This window comes from Pseudophryne corroboree, chromosome 4 (genome assembly GCF_028390025.1).
Source record: "Pseudophryne corroboree isolate aPseCor3 chromosome 4, aPseCor3.hap2, whole genome shotgun sequence".
Lineage (NCBI taxonomy): Eukaryota > Metazoa > Chordata > Amphibia > Anura > Myobatrachidae > Pseudophryne > Pseudophryne corroboree.
This window is the reverse complement of record NC_086447.1, coordinates 322770667-322788496: the sequence shown is the minus strand read 5'-3', so window position 1 is coordinate 322788496 and position 17830 is coordinate 322770667. Positions and strand designations below refer to the sequence as shown.

The 17830-nt window shown below is 48.4% G+C and overlaps 2 protein-coding genes across 6 annotated transcripts in view; one reads left to right on the top strand and one right to left on the bottom strand.

Annotated features, from left to right (window-relative positions):
- The window catches only part of MCF2L2 (MCF.2 cell line derived transforming sequence-like 2), a 1017734-nt gene that overhangs the window by 503269 nt on the left and 496635 nt on the right, over positions 1-17830 (bottom strand). The gene's annotated exons all lie outside the window — the stretch shown is intronic.
- The window catches only part of B3GNT5 (UDP-GlcNAc:betaGal beta-1,3-N-acetylglucosaminyltransferase 5), a 125000-nt gene that overhangs the window by 104265 nt on the left and 2905 nt on the right, over positions 1-17830 (top strand). The window lies entirely within an intron of this gene.

The following is a 17830-nucleotide window of genomic DNA, read 5'->3' as shown; positions in this document are numbered from 1 at the left end:
CCCTGGGCAGCAATAAACCTCAATTTGGCCATAAATACGATGGATTAGGCTGTGGGACAGTAAATCCGCGGACCCCCGCCATTTTATTAGTATATGATGATGGGACCGAAGCCCGCCGTCGGGTGGGCGGGGCTTGATCCTCGGCACTAACCAGCGCCATTTTCTCCACAGAGGCTGCATGAGAAAACGCTGGCTCCCTGTTCTCTCCCCTGCTGAGCTTCACAGGTTGGAAAAAGGAGGAGGGGGGCACTTTGGCGACGCAGTGAGTGGAGATTACAATTATAAACAGAACAGCGCTATCTGGTCATATATTTCAGTGTTTTTAAGCGCTGGGTGTGTGCTGGCATACTCTATCTCTCTGTCTCTCCTAAGGGCCTGGTTGGGGTTTTGTCCCCTTATAAGTAACTCCCTGTGTGTGTGGGGTGTCGGTACGTGTGTGTCGACATGTCTGAGGCGGAAGGCTTCTCCAAGGAGGAGGTGGAGCAAATGAGTGGTGTGTCCCCGTTGGTTGTGCCGACTCCAGATTGGATGGACATGTGGCATACGTTGCATGCAAGTGTGGCATCTTTACATAAAAGGCTTGATAAGGCTGGTTTAGGGGGGACATCAGGCGGTCAATCCTCAAATTGGACCGACTCACAGGGCCCGTCGGGGTCTCAAAAGCGTCCCTTAACACAAGACACTACTACCGACACGGATTCTGATTCCAGTGTCGACTATGACGAAGTAAAATTGCACCCTAGGGTGACTAAAACTATTCAGTGTATGATTGTGGCAATAAGGGATGTGTTGCATATTGTGGATGAACCCTCGGTCCCCGACACAAGGGTACACATGTTTAAGGAAAAGAAACAGATTATTAATTTTCCCACATCTCATGAATTGAATGAGTTCTTTGGAAAAGCTTGGGAGACTCCGGATAAGAGACCGCAGATCCCCAAAATAATTTTTATGGCATACCCTTTCCCTAAGCAGGACAGGGAGATTTGGGAATTACCCCCCACTGTGGACAAGGCCCTGACGCGCTTGTCCAAGAAAGTGGCGCTACCGTCTCCTGACACAGCGGCTTTAAGGACCCTGCAGATCGCAGGCAAGAAACTACCTTAAAGGGTATTTATTCTCATACGGGTGCTGTGCTAAGACGGACGATTGCGTCGGCATGGGTGTGTAGCGCAATTGAAGCTTGGACAGATGAGCTGACAGATCAATTTGATACTATGGATAAGGATACTATATTCCTAACTCTAGCCCATATTTCTCTAACGTCCTAGTGGATGCTGGGGACTCCGAAAGGACCATGGGGAATAGCGGCTCCGCAGGAGACTGGGCACAAAGTAAAAGCTTTAGGACTAGCTGGTGTGCACTGGCTCCTCCCCCTATGACCCTCCTCAAAGCCTCAGTTAAGATTTTGTGCCCGAACGAGAAGGGTGCAATCTAGGTGGCTCTCCTGAGCTGCTTAGAGTAAAAGTTTAAATGGTTTTTTTTATTTTCAGTGAGACCTGCTGGCAACAGGCTCACTGCATCGAGGGACTAAGGGGAGAAGAAGCGAACTCACCTGCGTGCAGAGTGGATTGGGCTTCTTAGGCTACTGGACATTAGCTCCAGAGGGACGATCACAGGCCCAGCCATGGATGGGTCCCGGAGCCGCGCCGCCGGCCCCCTTACAGAGCCAGAAGAGTGAAGAGGTCCGGAAAATCGGCGGCAGAAGACGTCCTGTCTTCAATAAGGTAGCGCACAGCACCGCAGCTGTGCGCCATTGCTCTCAGCACACTTCACACTCCGGTCACTGAGGGTGCAGGGCGCTGGGGGGGGGGGCCGCCCTGGGACGCAATGAAAATACCTTAAATGGCTAAAAATACATCACATATAGCTCCTGGGCTATATGGATGTATTTAACCCCTGCCAGTTTTCCACAAAAAAGCGGGAGAAAGGCCGCCGAAAAAGGGGCGGAGCCTATCTCCTCAGCACACGAGCGCCATTTTTTCCTCACAGCTCCGTTGGAGGAAGGCTCCCTGACTCTCCCCTGCAGTCCTGCACTACAGAAACAGGGTAAAACAAGAGAGGGGGGGCACTAAATTGGCATATTAATATATACAGCAGCTATATTAGGGAAAAACACTTATATAAGGTTATCCCTGTATATATATAGCGCTCTGGTGTGTGCTGGCAAACTCTCCCTCTGTCTCCCCAAAGGGCTAGTGGGGTCCTGTCCTCTATCAGAGCATTCCCTGTGTGTGTGCTGTGTGTCGGTACACTGCGTCGACATGTATGAGGAGGAAAATGGTGTGGAGGCGGAGCAATTGCCTGTGTTAGTGATGTCACCCCCTAGGGAGTCGACACCTGACTGGATGGTCTTATGGAAAGAATTACGTGATAGTGTCGGCACTTTACAAAAGACTGTTGACGACATGAGACAGCCGGCAAATCAGTTAATACCTGTACAGGCGTCTCAAACACCGTCAGGGGCTATAAAACGCCCGTTACCTCAGGTCGATACAGACACTGACACGGACACTGACTCCAGTGTCGACGGTGAGGAAACAAACGTATTTTCCAGTAGGGCCACACGTTACATGATCACGGCAATGAAGGAGGTTTTGAACATTTCTGATACTACAAGTACCACAAAAAAGGGTATTATGTGGGGTGTGAAAAAACTACCCGTAGTTTTTCCTGAATCAGATGAATTAAATGAGGTGTGTGATGAAGCGTGGGTTTCCCCCGATAAAAAACTGCTAATTTCTAAAAAATTATTGGCATTATACCCTTTCCCGCCAGAGGTTAGGGCGCGTTGGGAAACACCCCCTAGCGTAGATAAGGCGCTCACACGCTTATCAAAACAAGTGGCGTTACCGTCTCCTGATACGGCCGCCCTCAAGGAACCAGCTGATAGGAAGCTGGAAAATATCCTTAAAAGTATATACACACATACTGGTATTATACTGCAACCAGCAATCGCCTCAGCCTGGATGTGCAGTGCTGGGGTGGCTTGGTCGGATTCCCTGACTGAAAATATTGATACCCTGGACAGGGACAATATATTATTGACTATAGAGCATTTAAAGGATGCATTTCTATATATGCGAGATGCACAGAGGGATATTTGCACTCTGGCATCAAGAGTAAGTGCGATGTCCATTTCTGCCAGAAGAGGATTATGGACGCGACAGTGGTCAGGGGATGCGGATTCCAAACGGCATATGGAAGTATTGCCGTATAAAGGGGAGGAGTTATTTGGGGTCGGTCTATCGGACCTGGTGGCCACGGCAACGGCTGGAAAATCCACCTTTTTACCCCAAGTCACCTCGCAGCAGAAAAAGATACCGTCTTTTCAGGCTCAGTCCTTTCGTCCCCATAAGGGCAAGCGGGCAAAAGGCCACTCATATCTGCCCCGGGGCAGAGGAAGGGGAAAAAGACTGCAGCAAACAGCCTCTTCCCACGAACAGAAGCCCTCCCCCGCTTCTGCCAAGTCCTCAGCATGACGCTGGGGCCTTACAAGCGGACTCAGGCACGGTGGGGGCCCGTCTCAAGAATTTCAGCGCGCAGTGGGCTCACTCGCAAGTGGACCCCTGGATCCTGCAGGTAGTATCTCAGGGGTACAAACTGGAATTCGAGACGTCTCCCCCTCGCCGGTTCCTGAAGTCTGCTTTACCAACGTCTCCCCCCGACAGGGAGGCGGTATTGGAAGCCATTCACAAGCTGTATTCCCAGCAGGTGATAATCAAGGTACCCCTCCTACAACAGGGTAAGGGGTATTATTCCACGCTGTTTGTGGTACCGAAGCCGGACGGCTCGGTGAGACCCATTTTAAATCTGAAATCCTTGAACACTTACATAAAAAGGTTCAAGTTCAAGATGGAGTCACTCAGAGCAGTGATAGCGAACCTGGAAGAAGGGGACTATATGGTGTCTCTGGACATCAAGGATGCTTACCTCCATGTCCCAATTTGCCCTTCTCACCAAGGGTACCTCAGGTTTGTGGTACAGAACTGTCACTATCCGTTTCAGACGCTGCCGTTTGGATTGTCCACGGCACCCCGGGTCTTTACCAAGGTAATGGCCGAAATGATGATTCTTCTTCGAAGAAAAGGCGTCTTAATTATCCCTTACTTGGACGATCTCCTAAAAAGGGCAAGGTCCAGAGAACAGTTAGAGGTCGGAGTAGCACTATCTCAAGTAGTACTACGACAGCACGGATGGATTCTAAATATTCCAAAATCGCAGCTGATTCCGACGACACGTCTGCTGTTCCTAGGGATGATTCTGGACACAGTACAGAAAAAGGTGTTTCTCCCGGAGGAGAAAGCCAAGGAGTTATCCGACCTAGTCAGGAACCTCCTAAGACCAGGCCAAGTGTCAGTACATCAATGCACAAGGGTCCTGGGAAAATGGTGGCTTCTTACGAAGCGATTCCATTCGGCAGATTCCACGCAAGAACTTTTCAGTGGGATCTGCTGGACAAATGGTCCGGATCGCATCTTCAAATGCATCAGCGGATAACCCTGTCTCCAAGGACAAGGGTGTCTCTCCTGTGGTGGTTACAGAGTGCTCATCTCCTAGAGGGCTGCAGATTCGGCATTCAGGATTGGGTCCTGGTGACCACGGATGCCAGCCTGAGAGGCTGGGGAGCAGTCACACAGGGAAGAAATTTCCAGGGCTTGTGGTCAAGCATGGAAACGTCACTTCACATAAATATCCTGGAACTAAGGGCCATTTACAATGCCCTAAGTCAGGCAAGACCTCTGCTTCAGGGTCAGCCGGTGTTGATCCAGTCGGACAACATCACGGCAGTCGCCCACGTAAACAGACAGGGCGGCACAAGAAGCAGGAGGGCAATGATGGAAGTGGCAAGGATTCTTCGCTGGGCGGAGAATCATGTGATAGCACTGTCAGCAGTGTTCATTCCGGGAGTGGACAACTGGGAAGCAGACTTCCTCAGCAGACACGATCTTCACCCGGGGGAGTGGGGACTTCACCCAGAAGTCTTCCACATGATTGTGAACCGTTGGGAAAAACCAAAGGTGGACATGATGGCGTCCCGCCTCAACAAAAAACTGGACAGATATTGCGCCAGGTCAAGGGACCCTCAGGCAATAGCTGTGGACGCTCTGGTAACACCGTGGGTGTACCAGTCAGTGTATGTGTTCCCTCCTCTTCCTTTCATACCAAAAGTACTGAGAATCATAAGAAGGAGAGGAGTAAAGACTATACTCGTGGCTCCGGATTGGCCAAGAAGGACTTGGTACCCGGAAATTCAAGAGATGCTCACGGAAGACCCGTGGCCTCTACCTCTAAGAAAGGACCTGCTCCAGCAGGGACCATGTCTGTTCCAAGACTTACCGCGGCTGCGTTTGACGGCATGGCGGTTGAACGCCGGATCCTGAAGGAAAAAGGCATTCCGGATGAAGTCATCCCTACCCTGATCAAAGCCAGGAAGGATGTAACCATACAACATTATCACCGTATTTGGCGTAAATATGTTGCGTGGTGCGAGGCCAGGAAGGCCCCTACAGAGGAATTCAACTGGGTCGTTTCCTGCATTTCCTGCAAACAGGACTGTCTATGGGCCTCAAATTAGGGTCCATTAAGGTTCAAATTTCGGCCCTGTCAATATTCTTCCAAAAAGAACTGGCTTCTGTTCCTGAAGTTCAGACTTTTGTCAAGGGAGTACTGCATATACAGCCTTCTTTTGTGCCTCCAGTGGCACCTTGGGATCTCAATGTAGTTTTGGGATTCCTAAAATCACATTGGTTTGAACCACTCACCACTGTGGACTTAAAATATCTCACATGGAAAGTGGTAATGCTGTTAGCCCTGGCTTCAGCCAGGCGTGTCTCAGAATTGGCGGCTTTATCCTATAAAAGCCCTTACCTAATTTTTCATACGGACAGGGCAGAATTGAGGACTCGTCCTCAATTTCTTCCTAAGGTGGTTTCAGCATTTCACTTAAACCAGCCTATTGTGGTGCCTGCGGCTACTAGGGACTTGGAGGATTCCAAGTTGCTGGACGTAGTCAGGGCCCTGAAAATATATGTTTCCAGGACGGCTGGAGTCAGAAAATCTGATTCGCTGTTTATCCTGTATGCACCCAACAAGCTGGGTGCTCCTGCTTCTAAGCAGACGATTGCTCGTTGGATTTGTAGTACAATTCAGCTTGCACATTCTGTGGCAGGCCTGCCACAGCCAAAATCTGTAAAAGCCCATTCCACACGGAAAGTGGGCTCATCTTGGGCGGCTGCCCGAGGGGTCTCGGCTTTACAACTTTGCCGAGCAGCTACTTGGTCAGGGGCAAACACGTTTGCTAAATTCTACAAATTTGATACCCTGGCTGAGGAGGACCTGGAGTTCTCTCTTTCGGTGCTGCAGAGTCATCCGCACTCTCCCGCCCGTTTGGGAGCTTTGGTATAATCCCCATGGTCCTTTCGGAGTCCCCAGCATCCACTAGGACGTTAGAGAAAATAAGAATTTACTTACCGATAATTCTATTTCTCATAGTCCGTAGTGGATGCTGGGCGCCCATCCCAAGTGCGGATTGTCTGCATTACTTGTACATAGTTATTGTTACAAAAATCGGGTTATTGTTGTTGTGAGCCATCTTTTCAGAGGCTCCTTCTGTTATCATGCTGTTAACTGGGTTCAGATCACAAGTTGTACGGTGTGGCTGGTATGAGTCTTACCCGGGATTCAAAATCCTTCCTTATTGTGTACGCTCGTCCGGGCACAGTATCCTAACTGAGGCTTGGAGGAGGGTCATAGGGGGAGGAGCCAGTGCACACCAGCTAGTCCTAAAGCTTTTACTTTGTGCCCAGTCTCCTGCGGAGCCGCTATTCCCCATGGTCCTTTCGGAGTCCCCAGCATCCACTACGGACTATGAGAAATAGAATTATCGGTAAGTAAATTCTTATTAAAAGACGCAGTCTTATTTATGAGGGATGCTTAAAGGGACATTGGATTGCTAGCTTCTAGGGCCAATGCCATGTCTATCTCCGCGAGAAGATCCTTATGGACTCGCCAATGGACGGGTGATGCGGATTCCAAAAAACATATGGAAGTGCTACCCTATAAGGGTGATGTATTGTTTGGGGATGGGCTGACGGACCTGGTTTCCACAGCTACAGCAGGTAAATCAAATTTTTTTACCATATATTCCCCAACAGCAAAAGAAAGCAACACCTTATCAGATGCAGTCCTTTCGGTCGCACAAGTCCAAAAGAGGTCGGGATCCTCTTTCCTTGCCAGAGGTAAGGGAAGAGGCAAGAGAGCACCTGCTTCGGCAGGTGCCCAGGAACAAAAGTCCTCCCCGGCTGCTCCAAAACCCACAGCATGACGCTGGGGCTCCCCTGAGGGAGTCCGCACCGGTGGGGGCACGTCTTCGACTTTTCAGTCAGGCCTGGGTCAGATCGGACCTGAATCCCTGGGTGTTGGAAATAGTTTCACAGGGTTACAAACTGGAATTCAAGGAGGTGCCCCCGCGCCGATTTTTCAAGTCGGCCCTACCAGCTTCCACATCGGAAAGGGATGTAGCGTTAGCTGCAATTCAAACGCTGTGTATACAGCAAGTGATAATCAAGGTTCCCCTGCACCAGCAGGGAAGAGGTTACTACTCAACCCTATTTGTGGTCCCGAAACCGGACAGTTCGGTCAGACCAATTTTGAATCTGAAATCCGTAAACCTGTACATAAAAAGATTCAAATTCAAAATGGAATCACTCAGAGCCGATAATAGCCAACATGGAGGAGGGGGAGTTTATGGTGTCTCTGGACATAAAGGATGCGTACCTTCATGTCCCCATATATGCCCCCCATCAGGAATACCTGAGATTCGCTGTACAGGATTGTCATTACCAATTTCAGACGTTGCCGTTTGGACTTTCCACGGCCCCGAGGATTTTCACCAAGATAATGGCGGAAATGATGGTGGTCCTGCGCAAGCATGGAGTCACAATTATCCCATACTTGGACGATCTCCTGATAAAAGCGAGATCAAGAGAGAAATTACTGAGCAGTGTGGCGCTCTCTGAGAGTGCTCCAGCAACACGGTTGGATTCTAAATCTACCGAAGTCACAGTTGATTCCGACAACTCGTCTACCGTTCCTAGGTATGATACTGGATACGGAACAAATGAGGGTCTTCCTCCCAATAGAGAGAGCCCAAGACATCCAGAACATGGTAAGAGACCTGCTAAAACCGAAAAGGGTGTCAGTTCACCAATGCACTCGAGTTCTGGGGAAAATGGTGGCGGCCTACGAGGCCATTCACTTCGGAAGGTTCCATGCAAGGACTTTTCAATGGGACCTTCTGGACAAGTGGTCCAGGTCCCATCTGCACTTACATCGGAAAATAACTCTGTCCCCAGGAGCCAGAGTGTCTCTCCTGTGGTGGTTGCAGAGTGCTCACCTGCTGGAGGGTCGCCGGTTCGGGATTCAGGACTGGATCCTGGTTACCACGGACGCGAGCCTCCGAGGATGGGGAGCAGTCACACAGGGAAAGACTTTTCAGGGTCTTTGGTCAGACCAGGAGTCCTGTCTACACATCAATGTGTTGGAACTCAGGGCCATATTTACAACGGCCTTCGACAAGCGGAGAGTTTTCTTCGAAACCTTCCGGTTCTGATTCAATCAGAACATGTCACAGCAGTGGCTCATGTGAACCGCCAAGGCGGGACAAGAAGCAGAGTCGCAATGGCGGAAGCCACAAGGATCCTTCGCTGGGCGGAAAATTATGTAAGCGCTCTGTCGGCTGTCTTCATTCCGGGAGTGGACAACTGGGAAGCAGACTTCCTCAGCAGGAGAGTGGAGACTTCATCAAGAAGTCTTTGTAGACGTAACACGTCTTTGGGGAACTCCTCAAATAGACATGATGGCATCACGCCTCAACAAAAAACTTCGGAGGTATTGCGCCAGGTCTCGGGACCCTCAGGCAGTAGCAGTAGACGCACTGGTAACACCGTGGGTGTTCGACTCGGTCTACGTGTTCCCTCCTCTTCCTCTCATCACGAAAGTGATCATAAGATCATAAGACGAAGAAGAGTACAGACGATACTCGTTGTCCCAGACTGGCTTCGAAGGGCTTGGTACTCGGATCTACAAGAGATGCTCACAGGAGACCCCTGGCCTCCTCCCCTGAGGGAAGACCTGTTGCAGCAGGGGCCCTGTGTATTTCAAGACTTACCGCGGTTACGTTTGATGGCATGGCGGTTGAACGCCGAATCCTAGCAAAAAAGGGGATTCCGGAAGAGGTCATCCCTACTTTAATAAAGACTAGGAAGGAGGTGACGATAAAACATCATCACCGTATCTGGCAAAAGTATGTGTCTTGGTGTGAGACCAAGAATGCACCTACGGAAGATTTTCATTTGGGTCGTCTTCTCCACTTCCTACAGACAGGAGTGGATATGGGCCTGAAATTAGGCTCGGTTAAGGTACAGATTTCGTCCCTCTCGATTTTCTTTCAGAAGGAATTGGCTTCTCTTCCAGAAGTCCAGATGTTTGTAAAGGGAGTGCTGCACATCCAGCCCCCTTTTGTGCCTCCAGTGGCACCATGGGACCTGAACGTGGTGTTGCAGTTCCTAAAATCACACTGGTTTGAACCGCTTAACAAGGTTGAATTGAAATTTCTTACCTGGAAGGTGGTAATGTTGTTGGCCTTAGCATCAGCAAGGCGAGTGTCAGAATTGGCGGCTCTATCACACAAGAGCCCCTACTTGATTTTTTATGTGGATCGAGCTGAATTGAGGACACGTCCGCAATTTTTGCCTAAAGTGGTTTCGTCGTTCCATATGAATCAACCTATTGTGGTGCCTGTGGCTACTGGTGACCTGGAGGATTCCAGATCCCTGGACGTAGTCAGGGCCTTAAAAATTTATGTAGCCAGGACGGCTAAAATTAGGAAAACAGAGGCTCTGTTTGTCCTGTATGCGGCCAATAAGATTGGCGCTCCTGCTTCAAAGCAGACTATTGCTCGCTGGATCTGTAATACGATTCAGCAGGCTCACTCTACGGCTGGATTGCCGGTACCAAATTCGGTTAAGGCCCATTCCACTAGGAAGGTGGGCTCTTCTTGGGCGGCTGCCCGAGGCGTCTCGGCTTTACAACTTTGCCGAGCGGCGACGTGGTCGGGGTCAAACACTTTTGCTAAATTCTACAAGCTTGATACCCTGGCTGATGAGGACCTAGCGTTTGCTCAGTCGGTGCTGCAGAGTCATCCGCACTCTCCCGCCCGATTGGATGCTTTGGTATAAACCCCATGGTCATAACGGAGTCCCCAGCATCCTCTAGGACGTAAGAGAAAATAAGATTTTAAATCTACCGGTACATCTATTTCTCCTAGTCCGTAGAGGATGCTGGGCGCCCGTCCCAGTGCGGAAACTCTGCAAGACTTGTATATAGTTGTTGCTTACATAAGGGTTATGTTACAGTTGACATCGGTTTTGGACCGTTACTGTCGTCTGTTCATACTGTTAACTGGTTATGTATGTTCCAGGTTACATGGTATGATTGGTGTGGGCTGGTATGAATCTTGCCCTTGGATTGCTAAATCCTGCCTTGTATTGTCCATCTCCTCTGGGCACAGTTCTCTAACTGAGGTCTGGAGGAGGGGCATAGAGGGAGGAGCCAGTGCACACCCATAGTCAAAGTTCTTTTTAGGTGCCCTATCTTCTGCAGAGCCCGTCTATACCCCATGGTCCTTACGGAGTCCCCAGCATTCTCTACGGACTAGGAGAAATAGATTTACCGGTAGGTTTAAAATCATATATATATATATATATATATATATATATATATATATATATATATATATATGAAATGGTAGAAGTATGGCGCCACAGGTATATATGAGCAGGCCAAGTACAGGGTTTAAAAATAACCAAAGGTGTAGACACTCCTTTAGAGGTAAAAGGCGTCAGCTGACCCCAAAAAGTGGCAGGGATAAGCTGCCTATTAATTAAAAATGTAAAAGAGGGGTGAGGGTACTAGCGACTAACAATGTCTACATATAAAGGATATAAATATGAAGAATGATAGAATACGTATATTTATTTAAAAGGGTAAGATATTTAATAAATAATAGCAGATACTTAGATAAAGAAAAACATTTTTATATCAAAAGGGGGGGTATATAAAAGAATGGGCCTAATCAATTAAGACATATAGTATAGCTGACAAGCATATAAAATCACAGCTGGAAACATAAAAATGCTTGAAGAGAAAAGTGCTTATCTTAAAATGGAAAGTCACTTGAGGTACTCTTTCTGCGAGGTACACTGGGCTCCACAAAGCGCCCACCCTGAAGCACTTAGCTTCTTTGGGTTGGTATGGCATTAGCCGCTGACACTTCTCTTGTCGTGAGAGTGTGGTGTATGTGGCTACTAACCGTTGTCGTCTCTTTTCCTGCTACTGCATTGGGCTGGTTAACTAAAAACTGAGCTCCTGTGCAGGGAGGCGGGGTTATAGAGGAGGCGGCGCTGTGCATTCTGGGAACAGTCAAAGCTTTGAGCCTGTTCGTGCCTCGGATCAAGATCCTGCTCTACACCCCCAATGTCTATCCTTGTGGAGCCCAGTGTACCTCGCAGAAAGAGATTTAACAAAGGTAAGTTCTTACCATAAATCTCGTTTTTTCTTTGGTTTTTCTTTAACCAGATAAAGCAGTTCTCAGAACTAGATCTGGGTATCTTCTGTAGGTGGTGTCTACATTCCACCTTAATGAAGAAATTGTAGTCCTGGCTTTCCAGGTACCTGCCCTTTCTGCGGAGATGCATCACTGGACGTGGTCTGTGCATTAAGGATTTACGTGGATCATACCAGTGCCATCAGAAAGACAGATTTTCTTTTCATTCTCTATGGATTTCATAAGAGAGGATGGCCTGCTGATAAGCAGACACTGGCAAGATGGCTTCGGATGACTATTTCAGAAGCATATTCTCAAGCTGATCTTCCTGTTTCCGGCTAAGGTCTCTGCTCACTCTACTTGTAAGGTAGGTCCATCATGGGCAGCACAACGTGGTGCTTCAGCAGAACAGATAATGTAAGGCAGCCACATGGTCTTCCATTAACACATTCATTAGACATTATGCCATGGATACTTTTGCCTCTCATGACGCTGAATTCGGGTGAAGGATTCTCCTGTCCGATCAGGAGCGTCCCCACCACTAAATTGCTTTGGGAAATCCCATTGTTATCCTGTGGATAACCTGTGGACCCTACCGGAGAAATATACGTTATGGTAAGAACTTACCGTTGATAATGGTATTTCTCCTAAGTCCACAGGGATCCCACCCTGACGCACCTGATTTGAGGATCATTTTACTCACTAACCTCTTCCTTCTTGTACGGAAGGGTGTGCATGTGTGTTCTTATCGCCTTATTAGGGCTATCTATGATGCTCCTGCCTTGAGCTTTGGAATACAACTGATTTGCCTGAGCCAGGGCGGGGATATATATGGACGGGCCCGTTGCATGCTGGGAGGCAGAAAAGCTTTGACCGATTGGTGCAAATCCGCGGTCGCTTCATCATATACCATTGTTATCCTTTGGACTTAGGAGAAATAACGTTCTTACCATAACGTACGTACGTACGTACGTACGTACGTACGTGTGTGTGTGTGTGTGTGTGTGTGTGTGTATATATATATATATATATATAATTTATTTTAGTGTGTGTATATATATATGTGTGTGTGTGTGTGTGTGTGTGTGTGTGTGTGTGTGTGCATTTTTTATTTTTTTTAAATTTTAGTGTGTGTATTGATATAGACTAGACAGATATAAATATAATTAGTATAGTAATGTGCAGATAATGCTTATGAAGGCATACAATCGAATCTCCAGTATGACCTGTCTGGATTAATGTGTGTTCTTGTGCGTTCTTCATCACTGCTCTGAGATCTTCCTTACTTTTATCTATTTACCATAGTCTGAGTCATTTTCTCTTCTACTCACAGGACTGCCATAAGGAGGGTACATGTGTAAAGCTGGGTACACACTGGAGAGACGTGCATTTGTTTCGACATCAGAACAAATGCCCTTGAGCCCGTATTGAGTGTACATACTGGAACGGCTTAATAAAGAACAGAACAATCATGTTCCATCTTTTATTATTATAAACAAGGTTGCTAGCGATATCGCTAGGTTTGATGTGTAGCACGTCACTCCAGTGTGTACGCAGCTTAAGCGGCCTGGACAGTTTTGGGGAATACTAATGTTGGATTGTCCGTGGTGGTGGTTTTTGTTTTTTCTTAATTCAACCAGTGACTGGAGTGGGGCAATATTCCAACAGAGCAGTGGCTTATGCATGAATATTGTAAATGAGCTAAGGTGAAATTTTCCCTGCCCATTCCACATGCATATGGCTTGTGTAAGTAAGCTTCCACCTTAAAAGAAAAAAAATCCACGCAATGCTCTGATGAGACATTATTTACTCTGTATCAGGTCTCTAGGTCGACAAGACTTAAGTCGACAGTGTGTAGGTTGACCACTATTGGTCGACATGTTCTCGGTCGACAGGTCAAAAGGTTGACATGAGTTTTTCACATATAGGGGTCGATTCAATTCGGCAACTTATGAATAGCGCCGGGAATTAGCTCCCGACGCTATTCAATTCAGCTGCTAGTTACCCGCAATTGTCGGGAATTCTTCTCTCATCCCCGGGGGATGAGAGAAGAAACCCGACAAAAGTGCTGCCTCGCGGCCGGCGCGAGGCTGATTCTGTCGGGAATCAGCCTCGCGCCGGGGAGTTAAGTCGGAGAATGCCCGTTCTCCCGACAATTTAACCTGTTTAGTCGGCGAGAACGGGCCATCGCCGACTTAACTGGAGCTGAATTGAATAGCGGCGGGAGCTAATTCCCGGCGCTATTCATAACTGGCCGAATTGAATCGACCCCATATTAATTTATCTAGTTGTTTTTTTTACTTTTTCATACTTTACGATCCACGTGGACTACATTTGGGAACGGTGACTTGCGCTCGGCACCTTGCTTGAAGCATGGCGAGCGAACGCGGTGCACTAATTAGAGTTCCTGGTCACTGTAAGGTGAAAACGACACCAAAAAAAGATTTAAAAAACTCATGTCGACCTTCTGACCTGTCAACCAAGACCATGTCGACCTAGATACCCTGTCGACCTAGTTACTATCGACCAATAGTGGTCGACCTTCAATACCACACCCTATTTTCTCTGACGTCCTAGTGGATGGATGGATATGTGGAAGGTCTTAACCGACAGTGTCAACTCCTTACATAAAAGGTTTGATGACGCAGCAGCCTTGGGACAGCCGAGGTCTCAGCCCGCGCCTGCCCAGGCGACTCAGATGCCGTCAGGGGCTCATAAACGCCCGCTACACTGAGTCTGACTCCAGTGTAGATGAGGATGAGACAAATGTACAGTCTACAAAAGCCATCCGATGCATGATTACTGCAATGAAAGATGTATTACACATTTCTGATATTAACCCGGTTACCACCAAAAGGGGTATTATGTTTGGGGAGAAAAAGCAGCCAGTGACTTTTCCCCCATCTGATGAATTAAATGATTTGTGTGAAGAAGCGTGGAGTTCCCCTGATAAGAAACTAGTGATTTCTAAGAGGTTACTGATGGCGTACCCTTTCCCGCCAACGGATAAGTTACGTTGGGAAACATCCCCTAGGGTGGACAAGGCGCTAACACGCTTATCTAAAAGGGTGGCACTGCCGTCTCAGGATACGGCCGCCCTAAAGGATCCTGCGGATAGAAAGCAGGAAGCTATCCTGAAGTCTGTGTATACACACTCTGGTACTCTACTGAGACCTGCTATTGCTTCAGCCTGGATGTGTAGTGCTGCAGCAGCATGGACTGATACCCTGTCAGACAACATTGATTCCCTTGACAGGGATACTATTTTGCTAACCATCGAACATATAAAAGACGTCGTCTTATATATGCGGGATGCACAGAGGGACATTTGCCTGCTGGCATCTAGAATTAATGCAATGTCCATTTCTGCCAGGAGAGTATTATGGACTCGGCAGTGGACAAGTGATGCTGATTCTAAAAAACACATGGAGGTTTTGCCTTATAAGGGTGAGGAACTATTTGGGGACGGTCTCTCGGACCTCGTATCCACAGCAACTGCTGGGAAGTCGACCTTTTTACCTCAGGTTCCCTCACAGCCTAAGAAAGCACCGTATTATCAAATGCAGTCCTTTCGGCCTCAGAAAGGCAAGCGGGTCACAGGAGCATCCTTTCTGGCCAGAGGCAAGGGTAGAGGTAAGAAGCTGCACCAGGCAGCCAGTTCCCAGGAACAAAAATCCTCCCCTGCTTCCACTAAGTCCACCGCATGACGTTGGGCTCCACAGGCGGAGCCAGGTGCGGTAGGGGCGCGTCTCCGAAACTTCAGCAACCAGTGGGTTCGCTCACAAGTGGATCTATGGGTTGTACAAATTGTATCTCAGGGATACAAGCTGGAGTTCGAGGCGACTCCCCCTCGCCGTTACCTCAAATCAGCCTTGCCAGCTGCTCCCAGGGAAAGGGAGATAGTACTGGCGCCAATTCACAAGCTGTACCTCCAGCAGGTGATAATCAAGGTCCCCCTCCTTCAACAGGGCAGGGGTTACTATTCCACAATGTTTGTGGTACCGAAACCGGACGGTTCGGTGAGACCCATTCTAAATTTGAAATCCTTGAACACTTATATAAGGAAGTTCAAGTTCAAAATGGAATCGCTCAGGGCGGTTATTGCAAGCCTGGAAGAGGGGGATTTTATGGTGTCGCTGGACATCAAGGATGCTTACTTGCATGTCCCCATTTTCCCACCTCGCCAGGAGTACCTCAGGTTTGTGGTACAGAACTGTCATTACCAATTCCAGACGTTGCCGTTTGGTCTCTCCACGGCTCCGAGAATATTTACCAAGGTAATGGCCGAAATGATGATACTCCTTCGAAGAAAGGGAGTTATAATTATCCCGTACTTGGACGATCTCCTCATAAAGGCGAGGTCCAAAGAGCAGTTGTTGGTCAGCGTAGCACTCTCTCAGGAAGTGTTGCAACAGCACGGCTGGATTCTGAATATCCCAAAGTCGCAGCTGATCCCTACGACCCGTCTGCTTTTCCTGGGAATGATTCTGGACACAGAACAGAAGAAGGTGTTTCTCCCGGAGGAGAAGGCCCAGGAATTGTCATGTCTGGTCAGGGACCTCCTGAAACCAAAACAGGTGTCGGTGCATCACTGCACGCGAGTCCTGGGAAAGATGGTACGAAGCAATTCCCTTCGGCGGGTTCCATGCAAGGATCTTTCAGTGGGATCTGTTGGACAAATGGTCCGGATCGCATCTTCAGATGCATCGGTTGATTACCCTGTCCCCAAGGGCCAGGGTGTCTCTGCTGTGGTGGCTGCAGAGTGCTCATCTTCTCGAGGGACGCAGGTTCGGCATACAGGACTGGGTCCTGGTGACCACGGATGCAAGCCTCCGAGGATGGGGGGCAGTCACTCAGGGAAGAAACTTCCAAGGACAGTGGTCAAGTCTGGAGACTTCTCTACACATAAATATATTGGAACTAAGGGCCATCTACAACGCCCTGAGTCAAGCAGAGCCCCTGCTTCAAAACCAATCTGTACTGATTCAGTCAGACAACATCACGGCGGCACAAGAAGCAGGATGGCAATGGCAGAAGCCACAAGGATTCTTCGATGGGCGGAGAATCACGTGCTAGCACTGTCAGCAGTGTTCATTCCGGGAGTGGACAAGTTGCTGGACGTAGTCAGGGCTTTGAAAATCTATGTAGCCAGGACGGCTGGAGTCAGGAAAACTGACTCGCTGTTTATCCTGCATGCACCCAACAAACTGGGTGCTCCGGCTTCAAAGCAAACTATTGCGCGCTGGATCTGTAACACGATTCAGCAAGCTCATTCTGCGGCAGGGTTACCGCATCCTAAATCGGTAAAAGCCCATTCCACAAGGAAGGTGGGCTCTTCTTGGGCGGCTGCCCGAGGGGTCTCGGCTTTACAGCTTTGCCGAGCTGCTACTTGGTCGGGTTCAAACACATTTGCTAAGTTCTACAAGTTTGATACCCTGGCTGAGGAGGACCTTGCCTTTGCTCATTCGGTGCTGCAGAGTCATCCGCACTCTCCCGCCCGTTTGGGAGCTTTGGTATAATCCCTATGGTCCTTACGGAGTTCCCAGCATCCACTAGGACGTCAGAGAAAATAAGAATTTACTCACCGGTAATTCTATTTCTCGTAGTCCGTAGTGGATGCTGGGCGCCCGTCCCAAGTGCGGACTCTCTGCAATACATGTATATAGTTATTGATTAACTAAAGGGTTATTGTTATGAGCCATCTGTTACTGAGGCTCAGTTGTTGTTCATACTGTTAACTGGGTATGGCTATCACAAGTTGTACGGTGTGATTGGTGTGGCTGGTATGAGTCTTACCCTGGATTCCAAATCCTTTCCTTGTTGTGTCAGCTCTTCCGGGCACAGTTTCCTTAACTGAGGTCTGGAGGAGGGGCATAGAGGGAGGAGCCAGTGCACACCAGATAGTACCTAATCTTTCTTTTAGAGTGCCCAGTCTCCTGCGGAGCCCGTCTATTCCCCATGGTCCTTAAGGAGTTCCCAGCATCCACTACGGACTACGAGAAATAGAATTACAGGTGAGTAAATTCTTATTTACTCCACCAATACATTAGAGTCATAGCATACATTGGGTGAGATTGGAGGCTTACTGTATACAAAAATCGAAGAGAAAAAGAAAGAAGACTCCTTTTGAGATTGGAGGCTTGTATAGTTCTAGAACAATCCCAGCCCACTCATCTCTCTAGTTGATGCTAAGCAACACCCACTCCCACCATCTGCTGGGAA